This window comes from Stegodyphus dumicola, chromosome 2 (genome assembly GCF_044657685.1).
Source record: "Stegodyphus dumicola isolate Sdum_Otavi_A_Nest chromosome 2, ASM4465768v1".
Taxonomy (NCBI): Eukaryota; Metazoa; Arthropoda; class Arachnida; order Araneae; family Eresidae; genus Stegodyphus; species Stegodyphus dumicola.
The window spans coordinates 219,018,765-219,031,807 of NC_140769.1; the positions used below are offsets into that span (position 1 = coordinate 219,018,765).

The following is a 13,043-nucleotide window of genomic DNA, read 5'->3' on the forward strand; positions in this document are numbered from 1 at the left end:
AGCCGGGAGCTGTGCTTTATGCGTCGAGTGCATCGCGAGTTGTAGCGTGGAGAGTCTCGAGAGTACGTGGTGTTCCGAACGACCAAGCAGAGTCGAGAGCTGTACTCTGGTGCTTTGCAGTGAAGCTGTCTTCACCGTTATAGCCTGATAACCTGAAGGCTATGTCGCTGATTGTCCCAGCGATTGTATAGTAGATCTTCGACGACTGTAAAAGGTGACTTTGGAGCTGTCTTGACAATACAATACTGGCTAATAAAGTGTGTTTCGATACTTCATCAAGTAGTGTCATCATTATTCACTCCAAATCCATGCGAAACCCGTACGAACATGAAGGAAGAAAATAACGTAACAACTGGTGTCAGAAAAGAGAAAAACGCAACAAATATTTTAAGAGGAAATTATCGGAGTTTAAAAATAATAAACCAGTAATGGAAGGTTTTGTTACATGAAGTGAAAAAAACTTTGGAAACTAGTTACCTACTAAACCTAAGAATTGCGAAACCGGGCCAGGTTCACACACTATTAGAGAAAATCTTATGATACCAGTTAAAGATATTGTTTTAATATTATTCAGCGTAAACGCAGCTAAGGAACTTAATGATATTTCGTTATCATATACTACACGGTGAGGCAAGTCAATGAATTCATGAAATGGCAAAAAAAAGTGATTATTTCCCATTGCAATTGGATGATATACTCGTATAACGAACTTTGTTCAATTATTAGTTTACATACATTTCGAAGGAGATAAAAGAATTGCTGAAGAGTATTTATTTTGGGAATCGCTTCATGATACAGCAACTTCAACTGAAATTTTCAAAGTAATTCACAATTTTATGTCTGAGAACGTTATTACGTGGCATACGTACATTGCCGTGTGCAGTGACGGAGCTCATTCTTTTACAAGAAAACATTCCGCTGTTATTTCTCAACAAAAGAAAATCGCACCTGAAACTAAATTTACTCCTTGCTGTATACATCGTGAAGCTTCAGTAGCCAAAACCATCCTCGAAAATCTGAAAATCGTTTTGAATCAAGCTATGAAAATCGCTATTCTTATTAAAAGCCGAGCTTTAAATTCAACAATATTTAAGATTTGCGATGCGCAGTGAACATGAAACGCTTTTGTTGCATTCCGAAGTAAAGTTTTAGGCAATCCAAAAGCAAAGTTTTAAATCGTCTTTTTAAACTTCTATCAGAAATTCTAATTTTTCTCTGTGATTCAAAATTTGAGTTGCAAAAACGTTTATTTAGTGAAAAATGAGTTATGGTTGGCGCGTTTAGCATATTTAGATGATATTTTTGTAAAGTCAAATGAATTAAATTTAGAATTACAAGAACAAATTTTTAATTTGTTTACCATTGCTCTAAAAATAAACACAATGATAAAAAACCTCGAGGTAATAATCAAAGAATTAGATAATAATATTTTAATCTTTTTACCCCTTTTAGAAAGTTTTTCAACCGAAAATAATTTGAAAATAAAAAACGAATTAGCATTCTACATTAACCCTTAGGGTACGGACTTATTTGAAAAACTTCTTCTGTAGACTTTTCAGAAACAACATTTACTGAAGTACTGGAAGAAACTTCCTCTTATAACTGATTCCAATCACTTTGCCATGAACAAAAATGTACATGTTTAATTTTGTCTCAGTCTGAATGACGATTAAGATTCACTATACATAACTTAGGAGAAACAAGTGCACGACATGTCGTCAAATGTACCCAAAGGGTTAAAAATCACTATTCTTCATTGATAAATAATTTCAACATGTGTTTTGTCGAGGATTATGAAAAAGAAAATTGGGTTAGCAATCCATTTTGTTCAAATGTACCTGAAATTTTATCTCGTGAAGAAAAAGGACAAATGATAGAAATCTTCCATGATGGAAATATAACTGAAGATTTCAAAAATAATGCACTTGTTAACTTTTGGCTGAATGGGAAAAAAAAAAAAAAATTAAAGGCATTTCAAATAAAGCTATTAAATTTTTATCGTCTTTTTGCTCGACCTATTTGTGTGAACAAGGAACTTCTTCCATGTTATATTTGAAAAATAAGTACAGAACAAAATTAAAAGTGGATCCTAATTCAAGGTTAAAACTAAGTGAAATAAGACCAGACATAAAGCACACTAAATGTTTGAATTAAAGTATTATAATTTCAATTTTGATAATTAAAATGGTAACCAATTTTTAATCTTTATTTTTATGCTTGCATATTTCATACAAATAGCTAACAGGTTGTCATATGGCAATATATATATTTTTTAATATTTGAATTGAAATATTAAAAATAATCAATGTAAAATATAGTACTGGTACTAAAGTTTTCAATTTTTGTTTAGATAGTAAGCGTTAGTCAAAAGGCCGAGAACCGCTGGACTAGACCAAGGGCATTTATTGTTAAAATTCTCATAAAGGAGCCAGGTTTCGTCCGCAGAAACTAATGTCTTCTAGTATTATTTTCACGCTGGAAAAGAAACAAATCACGATTGAAAAGATGGTTAGATGGGAACTCTCTGCCAACCGATGTGGAACCCATACGTCAGACAGATTGATATAGTCGACCCTCCTGTTCGGGGATTGTTTAAAATAGCTGTCAGTTCGCAGATAACCATGGCCTTGATGAGATCTTTATCTGTACTGGACGAATGGCTACTGTCGTCTTCACCTTCCATATTACAATCAAAGATTCTTTGTTACAATCACCAACACGGAACTTCTTAAGTCAAGCGCGACCAGCCTGGCCACTTATAACATCATCCCCTCCTTTACAATTCATGCTTTTGCAGTAGCCTTAGCTTAGTTACTTTTTTTAAGGAATGTACCATTATACTGAAATGCATAACCACAATTTCTAGAGGATAATGTTTGTTGTGCTCATAACATCCACTCTCCAAGACGAGCATTGTCATTGCTCAAAACGTAAACTCTTAAATTGATCTTTCATTCGATTCAGAAATATCCAATTTAACAATACGTGGCCAATCAACAATGCATAAGATCTTTAATTTATTTTTTAAATTTAATCAATCTACTGCTTAATAAAGTGAGCTATATAAAAGAAATCAACGTATTTCATAATATTTTTTAAACAGTATATTCTAACAGTATATTATGTTGATACAATTAAAATTTTGTTTAATTTACGAGTATAATGTTTCAAACTGCTAGTTTTTAGAAATATTATTAATAAAAGTTTCTAATATTTTTAACTGTTGTTACGCACCTAAAGTACAGAATATTTTTGTTATGATTATTAAAAATGCTTTAACCTTTTTAAAAGTAAAAGTGCTATCCAAGATCTAAGATCGGAATCTCTTGGGCTCCAGAAATGCCCTTCTCTTTCTCTTTTACACATGCACACAGTCACACGCACACATCAAACCTACAAATATACAGTTTCAGGGTATAAAATATTATTTTAATAAACATATGAGTTTAGTTTTTTCCCTTGAAAAACCATTTGCAATGCGGCCAAATCTAATTTAGCCACATGTTTCTTTATTTTTTATCAACGTATAAATAAATAGCCGTACGATCACTAAAATCTTAAGCCTTCCGAAATGGAAAAGAGGTAGGAAAAAAAAAAAAAAAAAAAAAAAAAAAAAGAGTAATTTCAACTGTACAATAATGCATTTTAACACTTATCAGTCTATTGTTTTAAAGATTAAATGTATTGAACTTATTTTATCAGACAGTTGCAAAACATATTAAGACTAACTAATGTAAGAGTCCCTAACATTGTAGACTATCAGGTATTTCAAAGTAAGAAACATAAAGTATTCAACTTCGCTATCACCGTCATTCCAACTACGGATCTTTTGATGCTACCTGGATATGCTAACCATTTACACCAATGAGAGCAAACATAGGGGCATATGAAAGCTCCTTACATTCGTCTCTACTGAAAAGTGAAGTGGAAAAAGGGAGCATTTTAATTTATTATTTTCCCATTGAACATGCTGTATCTAAATTTCGAATTTTTTAAAAATGTCTTTTATGTTTTGGGCGATTTCAATGAAATTTTGATTAACAAACACAGCGATTTAGAAGCAATGTGTTATCAGTCGTTAAAGCATAAGATATTTGTGTTTCACATTTAATCAGAAAATTCAACAGTTAAAGCAAATGTGTTGCCACTCGGCAAACCGTGAGATATTTCTCTTTCAAATGTTATCAACAAAATCTGCTATTTAAAAATCATATCGCCACTGCAACAAATAAAATACTCTTTGTCTTTAATGAGCTAGTGTGTTGCCATTCGACGAAGCGTAAGATTTTTTTTTTTTTTTTTTTTTCAAATTTCAAACTTTTTTACTGTAAACTAAATGATTTCGAAACAGTAAATGCAGTTATTAATCTGATTCTTAATTATTAGCTGGACATGTAGAATTACACTAGCTGGACTCATTAAAATCTTTTTAAAGGGATTTATAGACATTTAATAAACTTCCAAATGTACACTCTGTTAACTTGCAAAATACCCAACAAGTACTCAGTCTCACAGCACACACTTCTCCTGATATAACCCCTTTAAATTTCTTCTTTCTTTGAGGGCTTGTTACAGACATTGTTACCACACAACACTTACCCCAACAGTTACAGATTGTGATCTGCGACAGTGCCACAAGGCGCCATTCACATAATAACACCAGAATATAAATTCCTATTCTACTCTCTAAATTTCAAAACATTAATAGACCACATTTCAAATGGATTAAAGCACACATTGGTAATAGTGGCAACGAGCTCGCAGATGAACTAGCAAAAGAGGCAGCAAACGATTCTTCCCTTCCAAATCACTCAATTCCATATCCATTATCATTACTAAAAACAAAATTAGAAACAGAATTAATGCACTTATGGAAGCAAAGTTAGACTCAAGCAACAACCGGCAAAAGAACTTTTACTTTCATATCAAATCCTTCCAGATCATTTATATCTACGAACCGTTCAATTACATTTTTCCTAACAGCTCATAGTCCATTTACAGAATACCTTCATAGATTCGGACTTCACCATACAAATCTCTGTACCTGTGGGAATAAAGGCGCAGTAGATCATTATCTCTTTTGCTGCAACCTTACTAAAGATTATCACCTTAAAGCATACAATTTAACTTCTGCTCAGTTATGGTTTCAAAAGTTATTAAAAAGTATTATTCTAATAAATCATCTTCAAAATATAATAAATTGTACCTCCGCAAACATCGATAATCAGGAAATTGAAATCATTTTATTCTATGTTCATTTACCTTACTTAATACGCTATCCTTTTTGCTACCTCATTTTAATTACTTACTTTTTAAAAATACGCTTCCATGCTTTCACTCAAGACCATATTGATTTAAGTACATCTTCAAGATCTCCCAAGCTCAATCAAGAATTTAAGAATATTTTCTAACTCCAAATATATTAATTAAGTCTGAACTCTAGATTATTAATTTAGAAGTCAAACAACAAAAATCAGCGTTATATATTCAAATTCAACATTAATTTCTCGCATTGTGGTAAAACAACGGTACCTAGAGCCATTCAATTTTGAATGGCGTAATCCTACTGCAAATATGGGCATCTGAAAGCCCAAATTTGGAATTTGTTTTATTATCTATTTCATATTTTGTAAAACTTAAACGAATGTTTTATTAAAAACTCGAGGATTTCAAATCTAGCAATGGCAACAGTGTACGGAAAAAAAATTATCTCTAGCGCGCGAGACTGTGTATTGGAAATTCTAAAGATATGCTCATTTTAAAATTATTTTGCGATATTGCTTTTGAACTGAATTTTATGGTTTAAGTGCGAAGAACATTAATAAATAAAGGTAACGCACAAAATGTTGAAAAAACGCCCGTTTGGGAGTAATGTAAATCAAATTATTTATTTATTTTTCCTTTTTTTTTTTTTTTTTTTTTTTTTTTTTTTTTTTTTTTTTGTTAACCTTCACCAAAATGCAAACAAATCCAGGTAGAGTTTAAATAACGTCTGTAGCTGTTTTTCAATTGGCTTGCACTGGCAACTCTTATTAGCTCTGCCAAGTTGAAACTCTATCTAACAATACCTTTGTTTAATGTAATTTAGAAAATTACGTATGGCAACAGTGGAGGTTTTTTATATTTATGTTTTAAGCTTGTTCTTTTTGTGAGAAAAGGAGAAAAATGGCTTCGAGTTGCATTTAACATGTATTTTGAGAATTAATTAGTTATTATCTTACTCCATTTATATTCTGAGTGTTGTTTTGAAATGTTGAAACTAGAGTTGTCTCTTATTAGATTTGTAAATAAACAGTTTGCGTTGTAACGAGATGTTTCATTGATTACGCTTATTTCCATTACTCATTCTTCTGATGTTCGAAAGCAAAACGAAACAAGTTCTCCATCAAGCGATCAGCAGAACTCTCTGTATGCTAGCAAGACTGCTGAATAGCTGTTATAATTTTAATGACAGAATAACTTATCGAGCTAGTGAAATTTCGTCAGTTTAAGATTTAAAAATTTGTATATGTATGTGTGTATGTAAGAAAAATAAAGAATATATAAAAGATTAAGATGCTACTTTGGTAGACGGTTGCACGGATTTGTGGCGATTTACCGTGGCGCAATTGTTGGCGCGGTTTTTATAGTCGTCAACCATCTTGAAAGATGCTGTTTTTACGTATTTTACGCATAGTAAAGTATTCGAAACTTTAAAAAAATAAATATCGTTAAAAATAATGGATTAATTTTTTGTTGGAAACGTTGTTTTTAAGATTTCTTGCAAATGTAAATAAATACATTTAATAAGAGTATAAAATGCTAAAGTAAGGTTAAATTATTACTTTCGTATAATAGATTAAAAACACCGCTATAAATACATTGCGCCAACATTTAATTGGATCAAAATATTACTTAAATTGAATGTCGAATTAAAAACATCATACCAACGTTTAAAAGAATTAAAATATTAGTTAAATTCAAATACTTTAAAATAAGTTTTATAGGATATAATTATTTAACATTAAAACAAATGTGGCAATAAATATCTCAGGAATTTTTGAAAACAATGTATAAATTTTTTAATAAAAATTTAAGTATACAATTATAAAGTAAAATAAAAATATGTCCTTACATTTTTTAAAGTATTTTACCTGTCGTATTTTGATAAGTACCACCAAAAAAAAAAAAAAAAAATCTTCATCTGACATCCACATCTCTCGCACTTCATTGAAGAAGCAATTAGCAAGGTTTTCTCCAAAAATTTTAAATAAATTTCGTCTGATTCATTGTTACAATTTATAAATAAATCTTTGACTAGGAAAGACAGGTTGGACAAAATAAGGTCACAAAGGGCAATTTTTTTATTCCGATACCAATAATTCTTGGTAATTAACAATAACAACAATAATCTTCGAAACGGACATATCCATTCGCTTTGAAATCTGAGGAATTCGAAGAGATGAATAATAAAATTTTAAAATGGCGCAGTAAAGCACAAATATTCAGTAACCAATCAGGGAGCTTATTACATCACGCATAGAATTAAAATTATTTAAATAATCATTCATAATAAATCATTTTTTAAATAGAAAATTAAATTTTATTTTAATATTTAACAGCCATAAATAATGTTTAAAATATTAGATTAAATTTATAGATATTAAAACTAATTACTTTTAAAATAAGATGACGTCATTGATTACATCATCCACAAAATAAAATTTCATAAAATATCATAAACAATACAATTTTTATTTCAAATAAAAATGCAAAATTAAATTGATTTTTAATATTTAGAAGCTATAAATAATATTTAAAACACTGAATTTATGCATAATGAAACGCATTGTTTTTTAAATAAAATGACACAATGTATTGGTTACCATAAATAACTTATCCAACAATGGGTTTAACATAAGTCGTATTACTCGCCAAAAAAAATCGCCAAAATCCTTGCAGCCGTCTACCAAAGTAGCACCAAGATTAAATTAGCAGCGTAAATTAATTTTCCTTCCCTTTTTTAAAAATAGTAATTTCTCTGCACTGCGTCATTTCGAGATTAATCCCAGTCATATGACTCTTACATACGCGTAATTCTGATGATGTAAGTGGAATTAAAACTCAAACAGCCAATAGTAATTTTACAGCAGTATTAATTATCAAATCGAAATGTTTTGAGAACCAAAACTAACTCAGTTTGAATTAAGATTTCACGCTAAACATTACGCACTTTCTAAGCTTTGGCCTAGCTGGACTGCTGTCTGTCTGGTCCTTCTTTCTTACTGCAAATTTATGAAAAATGTAAACGTTTCGGAATCGGCATAAATAATATGCCAACTTGTTTGGGGCCGCAACATGTTTGCTGAAATAAAAGTTGAATTAAATCTACCTCGACTACCAAATTTCTTATTCATTGTGGATTGGAGTTTCAACATCTTTAAGCCAACAAAATTCTTGCTGTTCATTACGGATTCAACCGCCTGCGTTCTACTACAGAATCTATTACTTATATATATATTCGTGAACTGTTTAAATTTGGCTTAGTTTTACCACCCGCAAGTAGCCGAGGGTATGATTTTGCCCTTGTGGCGTAACGGGTGGCATAATTTGCTCTAATAAAAGGTAACTTCAATTCCCGGCGAAGACACAACTCATTTTTCAAGATTCCTTGCTTGCACAAAGTCTAATAATTCTAGAAACTTTCCTCCAAAACTTAAAGAACGCAGTTTTCCGAAAATTATGTCACTGGCTAGTGTTCAGCTTATTTGTATACGGGAAAAAGGTGCTGATGCGGCTAACGTAAGTTATTCATTCAGTATCGATATATGTTATCTTAAATACTATGAATGCCATATAAATGCAATAAATACCATTTAATATGGCGAAGACACATTCCTTTTCTGCAATAGCTAGCAGAATGATTTACCATTTAAAACACGTTTTGTTCGTAAAATAAAATATAATGTTTAAAAAATAAAATTAAATATCAACACATAGTACTACGATACCTTTTACCATTCTTAAAAATTACCGAACTGATCTTAGAAATAAATACTAATATTTTTCCAAAAATTTATTGTTTCTTAACAAAGACCAGAAAATTTTTCTTACTTCCATTTCATTTCTAGAAAAGTACTCCAAAAACGTTATAACATTTCAGTAGATTTTGAGATAATTGTCATAGTCATAAAACACCAAGTTTAGACAAAAAGTAAAATGTATCAGCCTAGTTTATTATTACAATTGTTATTAAATTTACATTAAAAACCTCTACAGCAGCCATAGAGAAAAGCAATTGTTATCTATAAATTTACATTGAAGTAAACATGGTAACCATATAGGAGAAAGCTTATGATGTATAGGTGAAGATGATAACATCTGCGACGCAGTGCAGAGGCACTGTGATGTCACTATGTAAATGATCTTCTTGCACTAAATTTAAGAGGGGGATGGAAGGACATTAAGAATAACACTAGAGATTGGGTTGAAATTTTCTTACTTATCTAGCTGTCAGTTCCTAAGCATGATGGACTGGATGCGTGATTTGAATAACTAGCTAGCACAAGCAGTTCCGTCCTAACAGCACTGTGGGTCCCTGCGCAAACCAGAGTGCTGGGGCCCCTACGACAACCACTCACAGTAAAGAAATGTAAGTGAAATATAAAGTGTTTAGTATGGGGGCCCTATGCTCATGAGGCCAACGGACAAATGCCTAGCAGGCCCATTTGTTAAAGACGGCCTTGACCACAAGGTGTTTGGACTATGATTTTGGGTATTAACCTCTTCAAACGTTCGAAAGAGATCACGCATTTCAAGCCCAATGTTCTTATGTATAGACACTAACACTTAAGAATAATATAACATATGAAGCTTATGAAGTTATAGTTGATTTAACATATCGTTTTTAATGTAAAATTTACTGCATAATTCAAAAAATCTGGATGTAGGTAAGTTCGGTATCAGAATTTACCTCTATATCACAGTATTTATCAATGTCAGGTGGCAGAATTTCTAGCAAAAGTATTTACTATTTATAAGTGCAAAAAAATATGGATAAATATCAGGGTTTACTAAGCAGCCACGGTAAAATTAATCTCTTAGCATTATTTTATATCGAATCAATTTTATCAACGTGAATTGTGGAAATAAAATCAATAATGCTTTAAAAATGGTTTAATTTGCTGAAATAAATTAAATTTATTTAAAGATTCCTACACCGCTTACTTTAATGATACATAAACAGGTAACTACACTTATAATCATAGCAATTATTCCATCTTTAGACAACATCTAATTTATAGACTATGCTTTTTTTGACAGCTTCAGTGTGATTTTTTCGAGAAATGTTTCGTTTTATATCAAACGAAATCAATAAATGATTAAAATTTTTCCGAAGCAGATTTTGTTAAAAAATTTTTCACTAATAAAAAAGAATTTTCATTCCTTCAAAGCTTCATCACGCAAGATAACAATCACGCATTCCCCCCCCCCAAAAAAAAAACGTTTGCACTCTAAAACATTTTACTTAACCGCTTATTATTCGTTGAAGTATTTTTTAGTGGAATGAAATCTACTCGAGGATGATCAGTGTTACAATACATAATTTTATAATTATCACAGACTTCAGCGAGGTAATTGTTTTTTCCTTTTTCACCTGATTATTTACTGCCGAAATACACCTTCTTTTCTTGGACTAATTCCTAAGAAGTACAATAATTCAATTACTAATGGTACCGATTTGAAAGAAATTTTATTATATTGAAAATGGAAAAAATCCTAATGTATTTCATCTCTATTTAAATTTTATATTCATACCACTGTTTAATTTTTTCAGCCGATGCTCATATTTCAAAATAGTACGATAGTTCGTTGAATAATATGTTATCATTTAACGCTCCTTTGTCTAAATATTGCCGTACAAAAGGTGAGTTTTTCTCTCTTTTTCCATCTGTACTATTTTTTAAAAGAGATCCATTTAAAATTCTTCTGATGTTTAATTATCATGTCTATTGTAAAGAAAGCCAAACCTTCTTTTACAGATTATTCTTTTCGTGGAAGACAAGAATGTCCTAAAATATGTAGTAACTAAAGCCTAGGATTTTTTAACAATTGTTTTCTATTTTGATCCCCAAAAATTATTTTTATAACTACATAAAAATATGTATAATTAAAATTCGGATATATTTATTATATAATTGTTTACAGAATCCGGGACTTATTCTGAAGTTAGATTTTACTCTAAAATCAGAAAATATTCCGCAGCACCTGAGAAGTTTGGTTTCTGATGCTACTATAACAAACGAATAAATAAACCCTACATTTGAAGTAGTAGATTAAGGTTCGAACTTAGATTTATCTTAGGTTATTCAATTTTAATACTTCTCAAAATTTAATCTTAATCCAATGATCAAGATTATTAGCCCAAAGAGGCCATTTGCACAGAAGGGCATTTTAGCATTTTGCTTTAGTTCACTCTAAAAATCTGAATCATTTTTCAAATTGTTACCACCAAATATTACAGCCCTGCGTTATACTTAAAGGAATTAAATAATAAAGAATTTGCATGAATGTACATATGTCTCTCGCATTGTGAATAAGCAACGGTACCTAGAGACATCAAATTTTGAACAATGTAGTCCTGCTCTCGAATATGGGCATCTGGAGGCCCAAATTTGGGATTTGGAATTTGTTTAATATCTCTTCATATTTTGCAAAACTTTAGCGAATTTTTTATTAACAAAGTCAACGATTTGAAAGCAAGCAATAGCAAAACTGTACGGGGGGGCAAAATTATCTCCAGCGCGCGAGGCTGTGTAAAGAATTCTAAAGATATGCTGTTTTTAAATATTTTGCGATAATGCTGTTGAATTTAATTTTATGGTTCAAGTGGGTAGAATATGATAATTAATAAATAAAGGTAACCCACTGAACATTAAAAAAAAAAAAAAAAAAAAAAAAAAAAAAAAAAAAAAAGCCGCTTTGGGCGCAATATAAAATTTGAAGACCTTCATATTTCTTTTAATTCCCCTCCCCCTTATACTTTCGTATTACTGTATGTGCAAAATTCATTTTGATTCAAGAAGCATTAGTATTATCTCTAAGCAGTAGCTATTAATTTAAAATGTTAAAAAAATATGTATACAGAAAATAATTTATTAATTTGCCAATTATTAGATGTTTTCTTTCGAGGTTTCCTCTTATACATTCTAAATATTCTTCAAAGATCTCAGTTCTTTACGAAAAACACTTAAAATATTTTACATAAAGCACCGTAATTCTACTATTAATTTGGATCTTTTTTTTTTTTTTTTTTTTTTTTTTGTTCTCAACAAAATTATTTTTGCGAATCTCTTACACATCGTCAGCCATGCGAAGTGAAAATAAAGTTTTTAAAAGCATTTATTTAAACAAATTAAACTTGCTTAATAGCCAATGCTTCCTTTATGTCTTCTTTTACACACAACCGTGAGTACAGTCCATATGTTCCAAAATAACTGCATTATCCTATCTTTCCTTTTGATATTTCAATTCAAAACACCTCAGTTTAAAAATCACATACACAAATCCTTGAAGTATTTTATAGCTTTATAATTAATATAGCGTAATCAAAAATAATTCTAGAAAAACCTCACTCACCTATTGACAGTGATAGAACAAAGAAGTAACATCGGATAGTCGAAGGTCATAGAAACTCATTGGAAATGTCTTGGTAGGAGGTTCTAATAATGCTATAAACAAGGTGAGATTTCATTGATGAAGACAAGGAGAGCACTAGCTCCTTCAAATCTCCGCGGAGAGCGTTTGAACTCGTTTAGCGACTACTGAAGTCTCGTTCGCTTTGTAAAGGGTTAGTTGTGGTTTTTATTTCCTAAAAAAAAATAAAAAAAAAAAAAAAGGTTGCGCCATCTAGGGGCAATAAGGTGTATTATGTTTTTGAGTAATAACTTCAAATTCCATGATAACTCAGGCTTAGACAACATCTTCACTAGTTTATTGGCGATATAAAAAAATTACACCAAGATACGTAGCTAAAAAGGCATCGGAGGAATCCTACTCATGAA

At 30.8% G+C, this 13,043-nt stretch overlaps 1 protein-coding gene across 1 annotated transcript in view; it reads right to left on the reverse strand.

Annotated features, from left to right (window-relative positions):
- LOC118202204 (uncharacterized) overlaps window positions 1-12,814 on the reverse strand; it is a 139,469-nt gene extending 126,655 nt beyond the window's left edge. The window contains exon 1 of the mRNA XM_085811781.1: window positions 12,619-12,814. The gene's annotated coding sequence lies outside the window, so the exon portion shown is untranslated. The remainder of the gene's footprint in view (window positions 1-12,618) is intronic.
- Between the last annotated feature and the right edge of the window lie 229 nt (window positions 12,815-13,043).